Raw genomic sequence first — 22,742 nt, 5'->3', positions numbered from 1 at the left:
TGCTATAAATGTGGGGAGGCCAATCATTTTGCTAAAGAGTGCCGGAGTGATAGGAGAGGTGTATATCCACAATCAAAGAGACCAGTGCAATGCTATCGCTGCAATAAGTTTGGGCACATATCTCGAAACTGTTCGGGAAACGAAGTTGGGGGCAAGGTACTATCGCTACCCTTGCCCCCTGCCAACCAATAAACACAGGATTGCCTGTCATTAGCGTTAAACTTGATGATGTGCAGTGTTCAGCACTTATAGACACGGGGTGTTCCCGGTCTATAGTTAGTGCCCATTGCTGTCCGGTGTGGCGGAGGAACCCAGTCGGCGTTATGACCATCAATGGCTTATCACGGGTATGTTGTGGTGAAGGGACATTCACAATCTGCACTGAGAAGGGTGACACAGCTAAAGTTGACGTTCTGGTGATGCAGGAGAAACCCCTTGGCTACGACATGTTGCTTGGAATTGATGCAATACAAGCACTAGGAGGCGTTACAATCACAGCAGCTAGAGGTATCAGGCTTGGAGAAGGGAAAGACGTCTGTACAGCCATGTCGATTGAAGAAAAGGACTTCTGTGCTACATTTGATGACAACGAAAGGGTGTGGACTGCAAAGTGGAAATGGGCCATGGGCCAGGAACCAGATCGGCTGTGCAACACGATTCCAGAGTATGCAGTTTCTACCAAGAATAGGGCCGCATATGAAGAAGAACTTCAGATGTGGATTGACAACGGTTGGTTAATACCATACCCACAGGAACGTCTGGGACCACCCAAGGGATTAATTCCGCTCATGGCTGTTGAACAACCTACCAAAGAAAAAATTCGTCCCGTAATGGATTACCGAGAGTTGAATCGGCATGTTGATGCGTTTACCGGAAACGCAGATGTGTGCGCTGCTAAACTGGGAGAGTGGCGTCAAAAAGGGAGCAATGTAGCACTTCTGGATCTAAAGAGGGCCTACCTGCAGATACGTGTCCATGAGTCATTATGGCCGTTTCAGACAGTACTACTCAAGCGAAAACTATATTGTTTGACACGTTTGGGTTTTGGCCTAAACGTAGCACCCTTGATTATGACAACCATTATTAAAACTGTTTTGATGCAGGATGAGACCACAGCAAAAGCTGCTTCAGCCTACATAGATGACATCTATGTTAATGAGGACATAATGTCTGCGGATGCAGTTCGAATAAAACTGAAAGCGTTTGGGTTAATAAGCAAAGACCCTAAGCGCCTAAAGGATGGAGTGCCCGTGCTAGGCCTCGAGGTCTGGGAGGAGGGCAATACGTTGCGATGGAAACGAGGGAGCCCACTTCCAAAGTTACCCAATGTATTAACAAGACGTACTGTGTTTTCTATCTGTGGTAACTTGGTAGGACATCTACCTGTCTGTGGATGGCTCCGATCGGCAACAGGAGTGGTGAAAAGACGAGTGACTACAGTAACAAAAGGATGGGACGATGTTGCGGATGATGATTCTCTCCAACAAATGATGGCTGAAATGTTGTCCAGAGTGCATAGGAATGACCCTGCCCGGGGTGAGTGGCAAGTGTCTGGAAACGAACTAAATGCATGGGTTGACGCAAGTTCGTTGGCTACAGGTGTCGTGTTGGAGCAACTAGGTGTTGTTGTGGAAGATGCATGCTGGCTTCGTCCGAAAAATGATGCCCAACATATAAATTTGGCAGAACTTGATGCCACGTTAAAAGGTCTTAATCTCGCATTGCAATGGCAGACTAATGTTGTGCATCTCCACACTGACTCATTGTGTGTTTACCATTGGTTAACCGACACCTTGACTGGAAAGGCTCGAGTTAAGACTAGAGCTGCAAGTGAAATGCTAGTACGAAGGAGACTAGCAATAATTAAGCGTCTAGTTGACGAATACAGCTTGCAGGTAGACATTACGTTAGTCTCGTCGATGCAGAATTTGGCTGATAGCTTGACTCGAGTACCAGAGGTGGATCGATGCAATGAGGCAGGGATCCGATCTTCAACAACAAACATGCGCGACTGTAACGGATCAATTAACACCTGACCAGATCCGTATGATACACCAGCAGATTGGACATCCTGGAATTCAGAGGACTGCATATTTTGTCCGAAGAGTATGCCCTGCAACTACAAAAGCATCAGTGAAAGCAGCCATACGTTCGTGTGAAGAGTGTCAGAGAATTGATCCGGCACCATCCCAATGGCAAAAAGGGAAGCTCGAGGTGGAGGGCAACTGGCAGCGAGTAGGGATGGACATAACACATTATGGGGGCAAACATTTTTTGACCATGACGGATTGTGGCCCGACGCGTTTCACAATATGGCGCCTGTTGACACGACAGGATGCAGCCAGCATTATACAACAGTTGAGAGCCGTCTTTTTTGAACGTGGTGCCCCGATTGAAATTCTGACTGATAATGCCGCCACATTTCGATGTCAAGAATTTCAGAAATTCGTGCACGAATGGGGGATTAAAATGCATTATCGGTGTGCATATTATCCCGAGGGTAATGGTATAGCAGAAGGTGTCACCGCACCATCAAAAGAATTGCAGCCAGGACGCAGTGCTCTATTCCAGAAGCTGTGTACTGGTATAATATAACACCCAAGGACAATGCAACACCAGCAACTGCACCAGCCAATGGGATTTACCAATATGAACAGCGTGTGAAAGGAGTTGATGCCATACCATCAGTGGTGAGTGTTGTCAATACACCATATCAGGTGGGAGACCTTGTTTGGATAAAACCCCCAAATGCTGGGTGCACTACGAAATTTTTCCGGGGAAAAATAGACGAAATCATAAGTCCTCAGACCATGTTGATTGGTGGCATACCACGTCACGTAAAAGATATCCGCCCTTGTTATACCTCTTCTGATTCTGAGGACGATGAGGAGGATCACACACCGTTCAGAGATGATCCTGATCACTTACTGCCCCTTCAGGTGAGCATAGAAACACCACCAACAGAACCAGATGAGGGAATGATGGGACATACTGATGACAATAGTGAGGAGAGCGATGGACACAAGGAAGTAATGCCTCATCGAAATACTCGACAGAGACGAATACTGCCCACCCTCCGTGATTGCGAAACCCCGCGAGAAGGGATGATGGAGCATACCGAGGAGATGACGCCTCCGATTCTTCGGAGAAGTACCCGACAAAGACGGATACTGCCCCCCTGCCCTGATTGTGAGACACCGCCTATGGAACCACGAGACGGGATAATAGAACAGACTGGTAGTAATGATGGTGGTAATGAAGAAAACAGCAATGAGGAAGTGCTACCCCCAATTCTTCGAAGGAGTACCCGCCAACGACGATTGCCCGCATGTCCTGTTTGTGATCATGAGATCAGGGGGGAGTGTGGAGAAATGCGTGACTTACCTGGATAGACCACGTGCGGGTCGGTCACCAAAAATAAATAAAAAGAAAGAAAAGAAACGGTCAAGACTCTTATTTATAGAGTAGTGATCACGTGAGTTAGAAGAATATGCAAATAGAGGTGAACGATTTTGCGATATAAAAAGCCTGTGTTGTTAAGAGGAGGGGCAGACTGTTGGCAGAAGTCAGTGCTGTCAGACGTGCTTTAGAGTGTTGTTATTATATGCTGTGTTCGATTGTTGGGAGAGAGAAAAGAGAAGAGGAGGAACCAAGAAGACATTCTGCAGATACTTGACTTTGTGTTGGTTTTAGTAAACACTCACCAAGGATTATACCAGCCCACCAGACTACAATTTGGGGTACACAGTGTTACAGGGATTTTTCAAAGGGAGATGGACAAAAGATTGAAGAACATTTCTTTTTGCAAGGTGCGTGTGGATGACATCCTGGTTTCAGGTAGTGATGACAGTAGTCATCTGAAGAATTTATACAGTGTATTTGCTGCTCTAGATAAGGCCGGATTAAAATTAAAGAGAAGTAAGTGCAAGTTTCTCCTTCCTGAAGTGACATATCTGGGTTTCAGAATTAGTAAGGAAGGCATAGCGCCTCTTCCAGACAAAGTAGCCGCCATGACAGAGGCACCTCGACCGCAAAACATCACAGAATTAAGAGCCTACCTGGGGGCACAACTATTATCATAGTCATTTGCCAAACTTATCAACTATACTTGAACCGCTTCACAACTTAATGAGGAAGGGTGCTCCCTGGGTATGGGGTGCTGAACAAACCAGGGCTTTTGAAGAAACAAAGAAAATGCTGTGTTCTGCACCTCTTTTAACTCATTTTGATCCATCTAGACCGATTCTGGTGCAAGTAGATGCTTCTCCCTATGGACTGGGAGCTGTAATGGCTCACAAAATGGAAGATAGAAGGGAGAAACCAGTATGCTACGTATCACGAACGCTGTCTGAGGCAGAACGGAATTATGCGCACATTGAGAAGGAGGGGCTTTGCGGTAAAAAAGTTGCACCAATATCTGTATGGGAATAATTTTACGTTGTTCACTGACCACAAACCGTTATTGGGGTTGTTTGCTGAAAACAAGCCGATCCCTTCTCTTGCTGCTGCCAGAGTTCAACGCTGGGCCATATTTCTGGCTGCCTATAATTACAGGTTGGAGTATCGTGCCGGGTCCCTTAATGGAAATGCAGATTGCCTCAGTCGTCTTCCAATCAGTGTGCAGGAGCAAGATGTCATACCTAATTCTAACAGGATACACATGATGAACTTGGTTGATGCTCTAGTGACTGTGGCGGCAGTAAGATTGGAGACAAGAAGAGACCCTACTTTGAGTCGGGTGTACGAATACATCCTGAATGACTGGAGTAGGTGTATTTCAGACACGGCAATGAAGCCCTACTTCAACAAACGGACAGAGTTTACATGTGAAGATGGTACCGTATTATGGGGGAGTAGAGTAGTAATTCCGGCTATACTCAGAACAAAAGTGTTGCAGCAATTACATCAGACACACATAGGGATCGTGCGAATGAAGGCCCTTGCTCGCAGCTATGTGTGGTGGCCAAATCTTGATGCAGATATTGAGAGAGCCGGTAAAGCTTGTGGAACCTGCATACATTATCAAAGCAATCCCGGCAAGGCTCCCATTCATTGCTGGGAATATCCAAGTTCACCATGGGAGAGAGTCCACTTAGATTATGCGGGTCCATTTTTGGGGCACATGTTTTTGATAGTAGTGGATGCTCATTCAAAGTGGACTGAAGTTTGCATTACAAAATCATATTCTGCTATGACCACAATTGAAAAATTGAGAGGGATCTTCGCAACTCATGGACTACCGTGAGTGACAACGGTCCCTGTTTTACAAGTGAAGAATTCAAAGCATTCATGAATGCTAATGGAATTCGGCACATTTTCACAGCTCCTTACCATTCTTCCTCGAATGGACTAGCAGAACGCAGTGTACGCACCTTCAAGGAAGCGCTTAAAAGGATGAATACAGACGGCAAGGCAACACTTGAAACCAAGGTGAACCGATTTTTATTCACTTATAGGATAACTCCAAACTCATCAACTGGGGTTTCTCCTGCCGAGCTGATGTTCAACCGGCAGTTACGAACAGCGTTTCATTTGGCAAAGCCAGATACGTACAAGGCTATGGATGTAAAAAATAAAATGGAAAGGGGGAGCAAGGTAATGGTGCCGCTCCGTGAATTTAAAGTAGCCGATCCTGTGCTTCTGCGTAACTATGGATCTACTCAGCGATGGATTGAAGGTACCATTACCAGACAGTTGGGAGCAGTGAATTTTGAAGTGGAAACCGGTAAAGGGCTAGTAAGGAGGCATGTGGACCAGCTTGTGAAATTCTCATCACCAATAGCAGTGGAACTTACGCCTGAGATACAAGCAGATAATGCTGCAAAGAATCTTGAGAGTTTCGGCACACCTGAAGTTTCCAGCACACCCGACAGTCCTGAGGAAAGTTTAATACCTGAGAGCAGGCATATGGAAGAGGTTGCAGAGACTCCAGCAGTGGTAGAAAAATCGGCATCACCACCCTCTCGCAAGTCAGGGCGTATTCGGAGACCACCAAAAAAATTTGAAGACTATGTTCGTGATCCAGAGTAAGATTGAAGGGATGTAATATATTGGACAGGATTATCTCCCTTGCACTTCAATGAACTACGGATTATCTCCCTTGTACTTCAATGAACTACCACTAGAGGGCGCGACAGTCTTGAAATCTTTTTCTTTAGTAAATAAAAGGACCGGGGGACGATCTTTCCCTATGAGACCTACCGTCTGCCGATCTATCTATAATGTTATTTTGTCTTGTGCATTTTTATTCATTATGCATTGTTAATGTTGATATATTTCAGTTTGATTTTGTTATCAAGCGGGATTGTCGATGATGTGTACGTCGATAGAGCACAAGTGCAATGAGTTCAGCAGAGCACATTCGATTAAAATACTTGTAAAACAGGCACAGGGATTCAACATTGTGGCGATGCGACAGGGGTTGGAGCCTTGTTGACAAAACGGAACTTATTAGATTGTAGATTTTATCAAAGAAGGGGAGGCTAGTGGTAGATGCACCAGCCCAGATGTGGCAACAATACTTCATACATGGGCGAATGGTGGCCTAACAGAGGTACAGAATACTCTCAAATGTAAGCAGTTTCTATCAAGATAGAGGGAGCCCACCTTCCTTGCAGCAGGTTTCGCAATGTTCTCAATGTATTCCAGGTCATATTTCTTGTGAATGTTAAACCAAGGATTTTGAAGGAAGAATTATCAGGTAGAGTGTTATTTGTTATGGATATCGGTGGTTGAAGAGTTTTTCTTTGTAATTGTTACAGGAGAGTAGCTTAGTTTGACTACCGTTAAATTTTACCATTCATTTACGTCCCTATTCAACTCTGGTCTGGAGGTCATTTGTTAATGATAAAGCCATGGTCTTGGATTAGTGTACATCCGTTCTTTCCTCATGTGTGTTATAGAGCATTGTATCATCAGCGAATATAACCACCTTGGACTCAATATTATCGCAGAGGTCATTCATGAATATCAGGAATAATAGTGGCCCAATGATTATGTTGCTTGGAAGGTCCATCAATGACAACCTGAATGGTCCTATTGTCTAGGAAGAACCTAATTATATTAAGTATTCGTCCAGTTATGCCATATTATTTGATTTTCCTTAGTAGCTTTTCATGCCAAACTTAGCCTTGGATATATCGTGGCCCACGATATATACACCCTTGACTTCACCTGCCTTATCCAGTGAATGGTATATACGTTCAGAGAGCACTGTTAAAATAACTGCTGTAGAACATTTCCTTAATCCGTACTGTTTGTCAATAAGATTATTAGCTAACAATAATAACTAATCGGCTTCCTCGGCTGTCCTTTTTCCTCTTTGTTCGTTTTACCTGAATTCATTTGTTTATATTGACACATCTCGTCGAACTTGTCGATCTAAGCCACATTGCAAGTGGTTGTTTACATTTTTGGAAAACTTGGTTAATTGAAGAATGTTGAATTCCAAGTCTTTTGTACTTTCGAATGTTATGATTTCTGATGACATGTTTTCTTGTTTTGACGACTTGTCAACAAACCTTGCGTGTGTGTACCCAGTTCAGTATGCATGTGTGTACAACGGGCAATGATTCCTTAAAAACATATTGCAAATTTTCATAGCAACCCATTCTTTATTTGTAGGTCCAAATATGCTTAAAATAATTAGCCCAAACTATTTCAAATTTTCATAGCAACCCATTCTTTATTTGTAGGTCCAAATATGCTTAAAATAATTAACCCAAACTATTTCAAATTTTCATAGCAACCCATTCATTATTTGTAGGTCCAAATATGCTTGAAATAATTAGCCCAAACTATTTCAAATTTTCATAGCAACCCATTCTTTATTTGTAGGTCCAAATATGCTTAAAATAATTAACCCAAACTATTTCAAATTTTCATAGCAACCCATTCATTATTTGTTGGTCCAAATATCCTTAAAATAATTAGCCCAAACCGAGCAAAATGTATTGTACCGTGGGGGGGGGAGGGGGAGGATTGTAGATAAAAGAACATCTTATCCGATTTTAAGATCGAAAATCCGACTTTGAATGTATTTTATTTTCATCGTTTGTGTTTTAATGTGTGAAATTCGTTGAATATGTAAATAATTATTATCTTTCAGATTTGAAAAAAATAAAATCTATACATATTTTCACTATTTTTGCGAAAAAAAACTTTTAAATGCTTGAAAAGTAAATAAATAATTTTCTGTTAGTGAGCTGAATACTTTTTATATACCATTTAATAGGAAATGCTTTCAAAAATTGAGACCAACAAAGAGTGAATTGATAAATAACTGCGCATTTTACTAAAAATGCGATAATTCTTTTAGCAATTTATTGATACGAAATGCAGGAGTTGTTTTCAACACATACTACCATCACCAAAATGATCACCCATCTGGTACTTGCTTAACCTCCTGGATTATGTAGGTAACAAATATATATATATATATATATATATATATATATATATATATATATATATATATATATATTATGAAAAAAGAACAAACCCGTTCAACATGATTAAATATAGTTTATTGCGTCCCTCTTCAGGCATCCGCACGTAAATTTAAGCTATTATCAATTTTTAAAACTTCACTACACAAACTACACAATTAGAATTATTTGAAATTCACGTACTTATCTATATATTATTACGCTTGTCACTTCAACCGTTATCATCGTATTATAATAATGAAATATCTACTTGGTCTCTTGTTAATTTTCTAATCATATTCGTCTATTACAATGTTATCTTATACATTCTGAGATATTTTAAAGTTTCTAGGGAGTAGTCCCTTACTGTTATGAAGATGAGGGTTGTGTTGCCTTTTATGAGCCATGGTTGTGTAGCTATGTTACTCAACCACAAATTGATGAAAAACCGATGTGATTGCTATGAAATTATACTAGCTTCTTCATCCGGAAATTTGGTAGGTGTTATATCCACGGACTTTTTTGTAAATAAATTCAATGATATCATTACCATTCTGTGTTATTCCTGGCATTTAGATTTGCTTTTGTTATACTGAGGTATATTTAATATGTACTTAGTAACTTGTTTATTTTCTGTTTATTTTCTAATAATTTTTCTTCTATGGTGATGAGGCATTTAGATTTGTTTTTGTTATATTGAGGTATATTCAGTATCCACTTGGTCAAATGTCTATTTTCCATTTTTCTTGTAATTCTCGCCTAGCTATGATGATGAGGCATTTATATTTTTGTTATATTGAGGTATATTCAATATCCACTTGGTCACTTATTTTCTTTTTATTTTCTTATAATTTTCGTCTAGCTGTGATGATGAGGCATCATTACTCTGTTATCCTATACATTTCAACCAAAATGTATTCTAAAGTTTCTAACTTTAACCAACCATGGGTTCATGTCAAATAGTTTGTTTATTGATCTGCAAGATATTTTCTTTTTAAATGCTTTATTTGTGCAGATAAGGCCATCACTTTCGCCTGATTTTCTGCTCTATGAGTTCTTAGTAGGTGTCGAGTCTGAAAAGAATATTTAGAGTTTAGAGTTTTTAGATTCTTTTTAAGTTGAAATCTCGTTCAACAGAAAAGTCTGAGAATTCTTTTGATTTATATTCGTTATCATATCTCGTTTCCAGGCTGATTCGCTGGTTTTTCAACCTCAGTGGGGATCTTTTTTCTTTTCTGTCAATGGGGAAGCAGTTTTGTCTGGATAAATAATGCTACCCAATATGGTTAATTTCTGTCAATAAACTATCTGTTCGAACCAATCATGTAAGAGCATTGTTCACCCTTAAAACAAAGTTACTGAAGTCCTTTATTATTTTTTAGTTGAACTAGTCTTGGCCAATAGCTACATCTGTTCTTTATCAACTGATGAGGTTTGAATTTTGTTCTGTCGTCTTCTCCATAGTCTGCTGAGATTTTTCGGTAGAATATTAGTTGGAGGGGAGTATTTAGGGAATATTTTTCCTCTAGTGCAGCATTTGTTAGTGTGTCATATTGCTATATGCAGGTTCAACTTTTACTTCAGTCGAAGTTCTCAGAATTCAAGGGACCCATTACATAAGGCTAAATCTTAAACTCAATTTATCTAATAAATCAAATTTATTTATACATTTTACCCGAGAGATCTTTTTTAAAATTTTAATCACCCTTTAAATTACAATTCTTTTAATCTCTTTTGCACTTGGTTCACCGGAGATATTTATCAGGTAGTTTTTAAGATATTTCTAATAATTCCGGTTTTATAGAAATTCTATCCAGTGTACGTTTTATATGTTCATTTATCAGAAAAAGAAAATCCATACACTTCATAAGATTGTGGCTTTTCCCTTTTTTAAATTTTCTTTCCTTGAAGATTGTAATGCTGAGTATGGGGCAGCCAAACCAGCTGCCAATATTGCCCTACTTTTTATTGAAATCAACCGAGAACTCTTTTTAGTATCCTCGCTGTTCCGTTAAATACAATTGTCTGGATCTCTTTTGCATTGGTACACCAGGAATATTAGTCAGTTAGGACTTCAGGTGCTTCTTCATAAGCCATGTGGCACCTATGATACCTAGTATGATTGATATTTCCTTAATATTCCAGTTTCTTTTCATATCATGCATGAGACTTTGGTATTTGGTCCGTTTCTCTCTTTCAGCTATGTTCAGACCGCCATCATTAGGGACACTCACTTCAACAAATGTTGCAACTCTCTCTGACTTATTCCATATAACTATGTCAGGTTTCTCAGCATCATTTTCAAGGTAAGTGGCTGTAGGGATTACATGGTCGTAATGTATGGTACATAAGTCATTTCCAACTGTTTTTTCAGGCTAACGTTCTCAGAACTTGCTGCTACACTGGATATTTAATTTTTTTACAGATGGTCAAGTGGAGGTACTTACATACTCCATCATGTCTCGCTGTATAGTAGCTGTCCCCTAAAAGAACCTTGCAACTTGACACCAGATGAGTGTTTTCCCCAGTGTGAGTTCTCATACATTTCTCTAAGTTTTATTTTTCAAAAAAGGAATATTCACAGACTTCAAAAGGATGTGGATTTTCTGTTTTTTTGTGTTATTTTACTTCAGTCGAAGTTCTCAGAAGTCAAGGTGTCCACAACCTGGGGCTAACACTTGAAATCTTAATGAGATACATATATATTCGAATGTTCCATTTCTGCAGTGTGAAATTTCATATGCCTGACTAAATTTCATTTTTCAGAAAAAGAATATCCACATACGTCACAAGAATGTTGGTTTTTACTCCAGTGGATGTTTTAATGTTTCACTAAATTTGCTTTTCAGAACAGGAATATTGACACACTGAGTCCTCATATGAATAAGTAATTACGATTTTTTGGAAAAAGTATATCCACACACTTCACAATAATGTGACTTTCCCCTTTTTTTGTTTTATTTCACTTCAGTGGAAGTTCTCAAACATCAAGGGGCCCACGACCTAAGGCTAACACTTGAAGTCTATATGAGGTACATATATATTCGAATGTTCTATAAAACTTCTTTATCTCTCAAACAATGTGTTAGTAAAGACATTGAGAACATAGTTTTTTCTCCTCAATTAACCATTTTAACACGTTATAGTCCCCCCAGTGTGAATTTTTATGTCTCACTAATGTTGATCTTTGAGAACAAGAATATCCACACACTCCACAAGAATATGGTTTTTCCTCAGTGAGTTTTCATATGAGTGAGTAAATTTGATTTTTGAGAACAAGAATACCCACACACTTCACAAGAATATGGCTTTTCCCCAGTGTGAGTTCTAATATGTTTCACTAAATTTGACTTTCCATAACATGAATATCCACACACTTCACAAGAATATGGCTTTTCCCCAGTGTGAGTTCTAATATGTTTCACTAAATTTGACTTTTCATAACATGAATATTCACACACTTCACAAGATAATGGAATTTGTCCAGTGTGCTTTCTCATATGTCTCACCAACCTTGACTCTTTATAACAAGAATATCCACACACCTTACACGATTTTGGCTTTTCCTCAGTGTGAGTTCTCATATGTATCACTAGCATATATTTTTGAGAACAAGAATATTCACACACTTCACAGAAATATGGCTTTTCTCCAGTGGGTTTTTTCATATGTGTAACTAAATTTGATTTTTGAGAACAAGAATATCCACACACTTCACAAGAGTATGGCTTTTCCCCAGTGTGAATTTTCATATGTCTCCCTAATGTTGATTTTTGAGAACAAGAATATCCACACACTTCACAAGAATAGGGTTTTTCCCCCGTGTGTGTTTTCATATGGGTTAGTAAATTTGATTTTTGAGAACAAGAATATCCACACACTTCACAAGAATATGGCTTTTCCCCAGTGTGAATTTTCATATGCTTGACTAAATCCGATTTTTCGGAACAAGAATACCCACACACTTTACAAGAATGTGGTTTTTCTCCAGTGTGTATTTTTATATGTTTCACTAAATTTGATTTTTTAGAACTGGAATATTTACACAAATCACAAGAATATGGCCGTTCGCCAGAGTGATTTTTCATATGCCTTACTAAAGTCCAGTTTTCAGAACAAGAATATCCACACACTTCACAAGTATGAATTTTTTCCAAGTGTGTATTTTTATGTTTCACTAAATGCGACTTTTTAGAACAGGAATATTCGCATATTCCACAAGAATATGGCTTTTTTCCAGTGTGAGTTCTCATATATTTTACCAACATTGACTCATGACAACAAGAATATCCACTGACATTACATGAATGTGAGTTTTCCCATCGTAGGTTTGCATGTGTCACTAACGTATCTTTTCAAGAACAAGAATATTCATAGACTTTACAAGAATGTGGCTTTCCCTATTGTTGTAATGTCCTTATTACATAAATATTTCTTAGTGCAATCATTGTCTTTTCAAAAACCGCATAATTTTCTGCAATTTGTGATTATATTTGTTCATATGTTTTCATTCATTTTAACATTAAAGTAAATTTTTTTGCACACATATGTGTTGTCTGCATTACAATTTAGTAATACTTTTAAGCAGGAACATCTGTAAATAAAAGAAATAACTGAAATTTAATGTTTTTATATCGTCGACACAGTTTTGTTTTTTGTTATATTATTGGATAGAAATCACAAACCGCAGTTTAATTTAATAAAAAAAGTCAAATGATACAAAGAAGAAAAATAATTGGATATTTTCTAACTTGATACACAAAGAGTCGATACAGGGGTTTCTAAGGATATAGTCTAGAAACAAGTATATCTAGAATTTTTATATGATTTGCATTATAGCGAACGCACAAGAAACATTAATATATATGATAACCTCTACGGTTGAGTCTGACATGAGGTTTTTACAATAAGATTGTTCACTGTTTCAGTGATGCTTTCATCGTTCTAACATTACAATTCCGACTGGGATTTGCATTATCATTTGATATCTTTTGTATTTTGCATTATCATTTTGACATATTTTGTATTTTGAATTATCATTTTGACATATTTTGTATTTTGCATTATCATTTGACATCTTTTGTATTTTGCATTATCAATTGACATCTTTTGTATTTTGCATTATCAATTGGATATATTTTGTATTTTGCGTTATCACTTTGATATCTTTTGTATTTTGCGTTATCACTTTGATATCTTTTGTATTTTGCATTATCACTTTGATATCTTTTGTACTTTGCATTATCACTTTGACATCTTTTGTACTTTGCATTATCACTTTGACATCTTTTGTATTTTGCGTTATCACTTTGATATCTTTTGTATTTTGAATTATCATTTGACATCTTTTGTATTTTGAATTATCATTTGACATCTTTTGTATTTTGAATTATCATTTGACATCTTTTGTATTTTGAATTATCATTTGACATCTTTTGTATTTTGCATTATCATTTTGACATCTTTTGTATTTTGAATTATCATTTGACATCTTTTGTATTTTGCATTATCATTTGACATCTTTTGTATTTTGAATTATCATTTTAATATCTTTTGTATTTTTCATTATCATTTGACATCTTTTGTATTTTTCATTATCATTTGACATCTTTTGTATTTTGAATTATCATTTGACATCTTTTGTATTTTGAATTATCATTTGATATCTTTTGTATTTTGAATTATCATTTGATATCTTTTGTATTTTGCGTTATCACTTTGATATCTTTTGTATTTTGCATTATCATTTGACATCTTTTGTATTTTGCATTATCATTTGATATCTTTTGTATTTTGCGTTATCACTTTGATATCTTTTGTATTTTGCATTATCATTTGACATCTTTTGTATTTTGCATTATCACTTTGATATCTTTTGTATTTTGCGTTATCACTTTGATATCTTTTGTATTTTGCATTATCACTTTGATATCTTTTGTATTTTGCGTTATCACTTTGATATCTTTTGTATTTTGAATTATCATTTGACATCTTTTGTATTTTGCATTATCATTTGATATCTTTTGTATTTTGCGTTATCACTTTGATATCTTTTGTATTTTGCGTTATCACTTTGATATCTTTTGTATTTTGCGTTATCACTTTGACATCTTTTGTATTTTGAATTATCATTTGACATCTTTTGTATTTTGAATTATCATTTGACATCTTTTGTATTTTGAATTGTCATTTTAATATCTTTTGTATTTTTCATTATCATTTGACATCTTTTGTATTTGGAATTATCATTTGACATCTTTTGTATTTTGAATTATCATTTGATATCTTTTGTATTTTGCATTATCATTTGACATCTTTTGTATTTTGCGTTATCATTTGACATCTTTTGTATTTTGCATTATCATTTGACATCTTTTGTATTTTGAATTATCATTTGACATCTTTTGTATTTTGAATTATCATTTGACATCTTTTGTATTTTGCATTATCATTTGACATCTTTTGTATTTTGAATTATCACTTTGACATCTTTTGTATTTTTCATTATCATTTGACATCTTTTGTATTTTGCATTATCACTTTGATATCTTTTGTATTTTGCATTATCATTTTGACATCTTTTGTATTTTGAATTATCATTTGACATCTTTTGTATTTTTAATTATCATTTGACATCTTTTGTATTTTGCATTATCATTTTGACATCTTTTGTATTTTGCATTATCACTTTGATATCTTTTGTATTTTTCATTATCATTTGACATCTTTTGTATTTTGAATTATCACTTTGATATCTTTTCTATTTTGCATTATCATTTGACATCTTTTGTATTTTGCATTATCATTTGACATCTTTTGTATTTTGAATTATCATTTGACATCTTTTGTATTTTTCATTATCATTTTAATATCTTTTGTATTTTGCATTATCATTTGACATCTTTTGTATTTTGAATTATCATTTGACATCTTTTGTATTTTGAATTATCATTTGACATCTTTTGTATTTTGAATTATCATTTTAATATCTTTTGTATTTTTCATTATCATTTGACATCTTTTGTATTTTGCATTATCATTTGACATCTTTTGTATTTTGCATTATCACTTTGATATCTTTTGTATTTTGCATTATCATTTGACATCTTTTGTATTTTGCATTATCACTATGATATCTTTTGTATTTTGCGTTATCACTTTGACATCTTTTGTATTTTGCATTATCATTTGACATCTTTTGTATTTTGCATTATCACTATGATATCTTTTGTATTTTGCGTTATCACTTTGATATCTTTTGTATTTTGCATTATCACTTTGATATCTTTTGTATTTTGCATTATCATTTGACATCTTTTGTATTTTGCATTATCACTTTGATATCTTTTGTATTTTGCGTTATCACTTTGATATCTTTTGTATTTTGCATTATCACTTTGATATCTTTTGTATTTTGCGTTATCACTTTGGCATCTTTTGTATTTTTCATTATCATTTGACATCTTTTGTATTTTGCATTATCATTTGACATCTTTTGTATTTTGAATTATCACTTTGACATCTTTTGTATTTTGCATTATCATTTGACATCTTTTGTATTTTGCATTATCACTTTGATATCTTTTGTATTTTGCATTATCATTTTGACATCTTTTGTATTTTGAATTATCATTTGACATCTTTTGTATTTTTAATTATCATTTGACATCTTTTGTATTTTGCATTATCATTTTGACATCTTTTGTATTTTGCATTATCATTTGACATCTTTTGTATTTTGCATTATCACTTTGACATCTTTTGTATTTTGAATTATCATTTGACATCTTTTGTATTTTGCATTATCACTTTGATATCTTTTGTATTTTGAATTATCATTTGACATCTTTTGTATTTTGAATTATCATTTGACATCTTTTGTATTTTGAATTATCATTTGACATCTTTTGTATTTTGCATTATCATTTGACATCTTTTGTATTTTGAATTATCACTTTGACATCTTTTGTATTTTGCATTATCATTTGACATCTTTTGTATTTTGCATTATCACTTTGATATCTTTTGTATTTTGCATTATCATTTTGACATCTTTTGTATTTTGCATTATCATTTTGACATCTTTTGTATTTTGCATTATCACTTTGATATCTTTTGTATTTTTCATTATCATTTGACATCTTTTGTATTTTGAATTATCACTTTGATATCTTTTGTATTTTGCATTATCATTTGACATCTTTTGTATTTTGCATTATCATTTGACATCTTTTGTATTTTGAATTATCATTTGACATCTTTTGTATTTTTCATTATCATTTTAATATCTTTTGTATTTTGCATTATCATTTGACATCTTTTGTATTTTGAATTATCATTTGACATCTTTTGTATTTTGCATTATCATTTTAATATCTTTTGTATTTTTCATTATCATTTGACATCTTTTGTATTTTGAATTATCATTTGACATCTTTTGTATTTTGCATTATCACTTTGATATCTTTTGTATTTTGCATTATCATTTGACATCTTTTGTATTTTGCATTATCACTTTGATATCTTTTGTATTTTGCGTTATCACTTTGATATCTTTTGTATTTTGCATTATCACTTTGATATCTTTTGTATTTTGCGTTATCACTTTGATATCTTTTGTATTTTGCGTTATCACTTTGACATCTTTTGTATTTTGAATTATCATTTGACATCTTTTGTATTTTGAATTATCATTTGACATCTTTTGTATTTTGAATTATCATTTTAATATCTTTTGTATTTTTCATTATCATTTGACATCTTTTGTATTTTGCATTATCATTTGATATCTTTTGTATTTTGCATTATCATTTGACATCTTTTGTATTTTGCGTTATCATTTGACATCTTTTGTATTTTGCATTATCATTTGACATCTTTTGTATTTTGCATTATCATTTGACATCTTTTGTATTTTGCATTATCATTTGACATCTTTTGTATTTTGCATTATCATTTGACATCTTTTGTATTTTGAATTATCATTTGATATCTTTTGTATTTTGCATTATCACTTTGACATCTTTTGTATTTTGCATTATCATTTGACATCTTTTGTATTTTGCATTATCACTTTGACATCTTTTGTATTTTTCGTTATCACTTTGATATCTTTTGTATTTTGCATTATCACTTTGATATATTTTGTATTTTCAAAGGCACTGCATGAGAAAGTCGGCAAGTCCTAGAATATTACAGTTTAAAATAAATCCATGTTTGAAACTTTATCAGAGAAAAACACCACATATTGTCTGCACACAATTCTGTTTATAGAGATTGTTCAACATCAGAAAATCAGGTGTTCTATTGACAGGTATAGATACATTGTGACTCAAGGTATTCATTATTGAGTATTACATTAAATATCATGTTATTATTATTTAATAACTTTTTCTGCTGTTGGCTGAGCTGATGTGATTTTAATTGTCAGTCCAATCGAAGAGTGACTGGGCTTGTACCTTCATGAAAGGATAGGGTGCTGTTCAAGACCAGAAAGTCAGGATCCCTTACAAAGGTGTTCTATTGACAGGTATACATCTTTGTTAAGTCTCCTTACAATATGTAGTGCTCCTCATTCATTATTCCTTGCTGTGATGGAAAACTACATTGTGACTCAACAAGCTGTTCATGATTGAATAGTTTACCAGTCATGATTACCAATGAAATTCTACGATGATTACTACATACTCTTTAGTTACGTTTCTTTTTTTAAAAGTGGTTTATTATTTATTGTGTGTTTAAAATATTGTGGAACAGATCATGATCTCCATATCTGTAAAAACAGTTCTGGAATCTTTTGTTGGAATCTTTGACAAGGACATTTAAAGATCTCCACTGGAATCGAATCTTTTCCTGAAGCATTACCACACGATGTATACAGCATAATAACGTTTACACACCGGTTCCCACTGGATCACCAAAGTTAAACAATGTTGAACCTGGTCAGTACTAAATGGGTGACCATTTGGGACTTTCAGGTATTGTATGTACTCTCTGCTTATCTCGGCATTGTTTCCAGTCGTCCTGGTCTTCTCCTTGCCATTGAATTCAAACAGTGCCGATTCAGGAGAGGTGTGGTTAGGGATTACGCAATGCTTGCCTCACAATTACATGCGCTACTGCCTCTAATGGGTATCATTTGTCTTTCAAAACTGAACAGAAGCATGGTACCACACGATATATCTTTTATAGTTTTCGAAACTTCTTTGAAAATGTCTCAAGTGAAATACTTAATATGAACGGCCATTAATATGAAACTATGCAACTGCGAATTGTACGTGTTTCACGTACATATCTTAATTACGTCTTGTAGTTTGGTAGAACTAAAATTATAACATCAGTTTTATGTATTCTTAAAGATTTCGTTTTTTTACAGAATACTGAAACCATTTTTGTAAGTTAAAGATAAGTCTAAGATTCATATATAATTTGCTGTTTGAAACTTTCTCTCTTATTATCCCTTGCGCGAAAGACAGGATACAAAATGTTTTAAATAATAATAATAGAATAACAATAACAAAAACTTTCGCTGGCGAGGACTACTATTAAGCATAACCAGTTATACAGTCCTTTTGAAATTTTCATCTGTAGAGTCAAAGAAAATGAAGGGAGGAAGCGCCCATGTGTCTGCACATCATGCCTTACCTTGGAATGCTCCTACGGTGTGCGTACGTGCATGGCCGAAACCGGGAGAAATTCCAAAACGGCGCCGTCCTCATCTTGTAGATTGTGCGATCATCACTGGGCCCCACGTGACCGTTCTTTGGCTGCTGATTGGCCGAGGACGAACGCCGGAAGGATAAAGGGAGTGTGTTTGGAACATGGGGGTGTCTTTTCTAGGATCGACGTCAGTGTAATCGTATCGGTGAACTGCTGCAGCTTTAAGAGTACCTTAGTGTGTGTGTGATTTTTTGGGACTTGCTCGTCTGCTGACTTTACAGGACTTTCTTTTCTGCTGATTCTACAGGACCTGCCCTTCTGCAGAACTTGGAACAAAACTTCAAGCCTCTTCTTTCTTTTCACACGTAGTCGCTTAAAAGGTAGAATCCGACTTACTTGTGAAACGGCTTTAAGCTATTTCGGCAAAATGGGGGAAAAAATTGACCTCAAATTAATACCGGAGTTCGATGGATCAACCCCGGTACTTGACTGGGTGGAAAAGTTGGAGTTACATTGTGTTTTGTCTGGGGTAAACAACTTCGAACGTGTTGTCCCTCTGCGCTTGTCCAGCGGCGCCTTTGCCGTGTATCAACAGCTCAGCTATGAGGGCAAATCGGACTACGAGACAATTAAGGCGGCGCTGTTCAAGGCATTTGCGATTGATCCCGCCACCAGGGTTGGATCAAATACTGACTTTTAACAATTGAAATACAAATACAAATACTTTCGTTAAGGTTACCAGAAATACAAATACAAATACTTTTATTCCTAACTCTAAAAATACAAATACAAATACTAACGCTAAAAATACAAATACAAATACTTTTATTCCTCAATCTCAAAATACAAATAAAAATACAATAACTGATTTAAACAATCTGAAAATATGCGAAGAAAAGAAGAAAAAAGAAGAAATATTTCCTTCCAAATTTGACATCTACATTACACTCTATATCATGTCCTCATTGCATTTTATCATCATTAGAGCTCTGAAAGTTTCCGGGCCAAGTTTGGCTCGCTCTGGGGTATAAAAATTACCAGCCTTGCTGAAAACTCTTTCAGATGGTGCCGATGTTGCACAGCACCCTAGAATATTTCTGGCGAAAGGCTTCAAAATCTTGAAGCTCTTGTTTTCCCGCCAGTACCTCAGTGGGTTGACGTCAAAAGCCAGAACACATTCTTCTAAGTAGGAATCGAGTTCTGCCTTTACCGCTGTAGTGTCGCTTATTGATGGACTTACATTTAGCTTCCCAGCTGGTGGCATGTAGGCAAAAAGACGAGGGCGTTTTGCATTCATGTCAGCCTCGTCTTGATTTGTGTTCACGGTCATGAAAAACTTCCTCTCTTGAACTGTGTTCTTCAAAGACAACTGAGTTGACTGCGAAATAATTAGGTCCACAATCTTCGAAATATTTTTATTTTTCATTTTTTCACATGACAGCCATGACAGCTTAAACCTGGGGTCCATGACGGCTGCAGCAATGACATCAGTCCTATCAAGAAACGGATGCAATCTCTTTTTGATAGAAGACTGTAGTGCATTAGCCAAGTTTAAGCAGTAGGTTGGTTTACTTTCCATGAATAGTTTGAGGCTGTGTTCAAGGCCAAATACAACTGGTGCAACGCAAGAAAGTGTCACCATGTTTTCTCCTTCCACTTGCGACATTGCCTCTTGGAATGGGTCATTTTAATTTATTTGGAAGTGATATTTTCACCTGTGTACTTTTAGGGACAAACACCAGGATAACATTAAGAAGTTTGTCAAATTAAAATGAAATTATATCTATATTTTAAAGTAGATGAGAACCCTCAGCTATCCCTCCTAAAAATGTAATTCTACTTTTTTTCAAAAGATTACTTGTGAACATCTAGAAAAGGAATATTTTATAATTTAAATTAAGTAATTAGTTTCGCATATAAATTATACATAAAATGATCTTTCATTTTCGGGCCATCATAACTTTTTAGGGTAGTTAACTTTTTTCTATCTCTAAGTCTGACTGGCAAAATTGTAAAACCAAATGAAATTGCCTTAAAAAGTAAAAGGCACAGAATTTATCTCCCATAGCCAAAAATATATACCCCAATTTAGAAGAATTTTTCTTTCATCGACCAAGGACAGACTAGATAAAGTTAGGTCATCAGAGCAGGTACTACACTTTAATGTAAGCATTGATTGACAACGGGGACAGATTACATAAAAGAGATGTTTATAAAAGTTTTTTTTTACGATTATGATATTAGTAACCATTTGGAGTTACAATCTATTTAGTATTACACATGAAATCTGGAGAAAACACTTACAATGAGTAAACATGCGAGTATAATCGACAGATTTCTAAGATGACAGCATAATTGAAAAGTAGTTGGTTATTATCTTAGACTCCACATCTACTTACCATTTTTACTAGTGCCATTTTTTCCATACCATATTTATTGGTACAATTTGTAAATAAGTTTCTATTTGTCAATCATATTCTTAAAAGAATTATGTCAGTCGTCAGAAGACCAAATTTACTCAGGGGATTGGAGGTATCAACTTAAAATATCTCTAAAATATTGATAAATTTAATTTTAGTCATAACTCTAAAACTAGACTTTGTTTCCAAGAACAATCTATGCGTCATTATTAAGGCAAATGTGTCTATTAATCCAAGATAGTTAGAAAATCTATAATTATTGACTTTAATTAAACTTTTGGGACTACTCAGGAAAAAGTATATGAATACTTAAAAATATTCATTTTAAATACAACTTTAAATAGCTATAGTTATAAGTTTTCAAATTTCTATAAATTGAAAATAAATTAATTCAATTAATTTCAAAACACTACTTTTAAAGAATTTCAAACGAAAAATACAAGAATTAATTATTTCAGAGGAAATATACTCAGTGATATAATTGGCAGGGACAAGGCGCCAGCACTAAAAAATGTCCCCAAAATGGTTTCATACTCAACTGTGAACTCTTTGAAAGGGTCCATATAGACATTTAGTAAGTAACTGTGAAACTGGATTAAACATTTAGGTGTGAGATTCGCTTAGTGCGAGAGGGTGTAAATCCATGAATGGGAGTGGGAGGTCAAAAGTTTTTTTTTTTAAATCTACAAGTTTAGACATCCAAACAACTGTTTAAATTACTTTATTATAACTTTTTCTTTAATAATCCATATTTAATAAATATTTATATAAAATTATCCGAAAAAAGCCAAATTTGAAGCATAAATTTGAAAAAAAATAAACAAAAATTTTGAAAGCCAAACTGCTTCAAAAAAAGCCAAATTCGCGAAATTTGGCCTTAAAAAAGCCAAGCTGGCAACCCTGAATTGAAGCTACTTGACTCACAGACTTATCGTCACTCAACTAGCAGCAGCGTGTGTGACTGGAAGTGGACAGGGCTGGTAGACTGGTACACGTACGCAACATGTATATGAACAGGGTTGGATCAAATACTGACTTTTAACAATTGAAATGCAAATACTTTCGTTTAGGTTACCAGAAATACAAATACAAATAAAAATACTTTTACTCCTAAGTCTAAAAATACAAATACAAATACATTTATTCCTAAATCTAAAAATACAAATACAAATACAATTACATTAAAATTGTATTTAAATACAATTGAAATACAAATACAATTGTATTTGATCCAACC

The sequence above is a fragment of the Euprymna scolopes genome, chromosome 27 (genome assembly GCF_053919585.1).
Source record: "Euprymna scolopes isolate OS-2025 chromosome 27, ASM5391958v1, whole genome shotgun sequence".
Taxonomy (NCBI): Eukaryota; Metazoa; Mollusca; class Cephalopoda; order Sepiida; family Sepiolidae; genus Euprymna; species Euprymna scolopes.
This window is presented reverse-complemented; position numbering follows the sequence as displayed.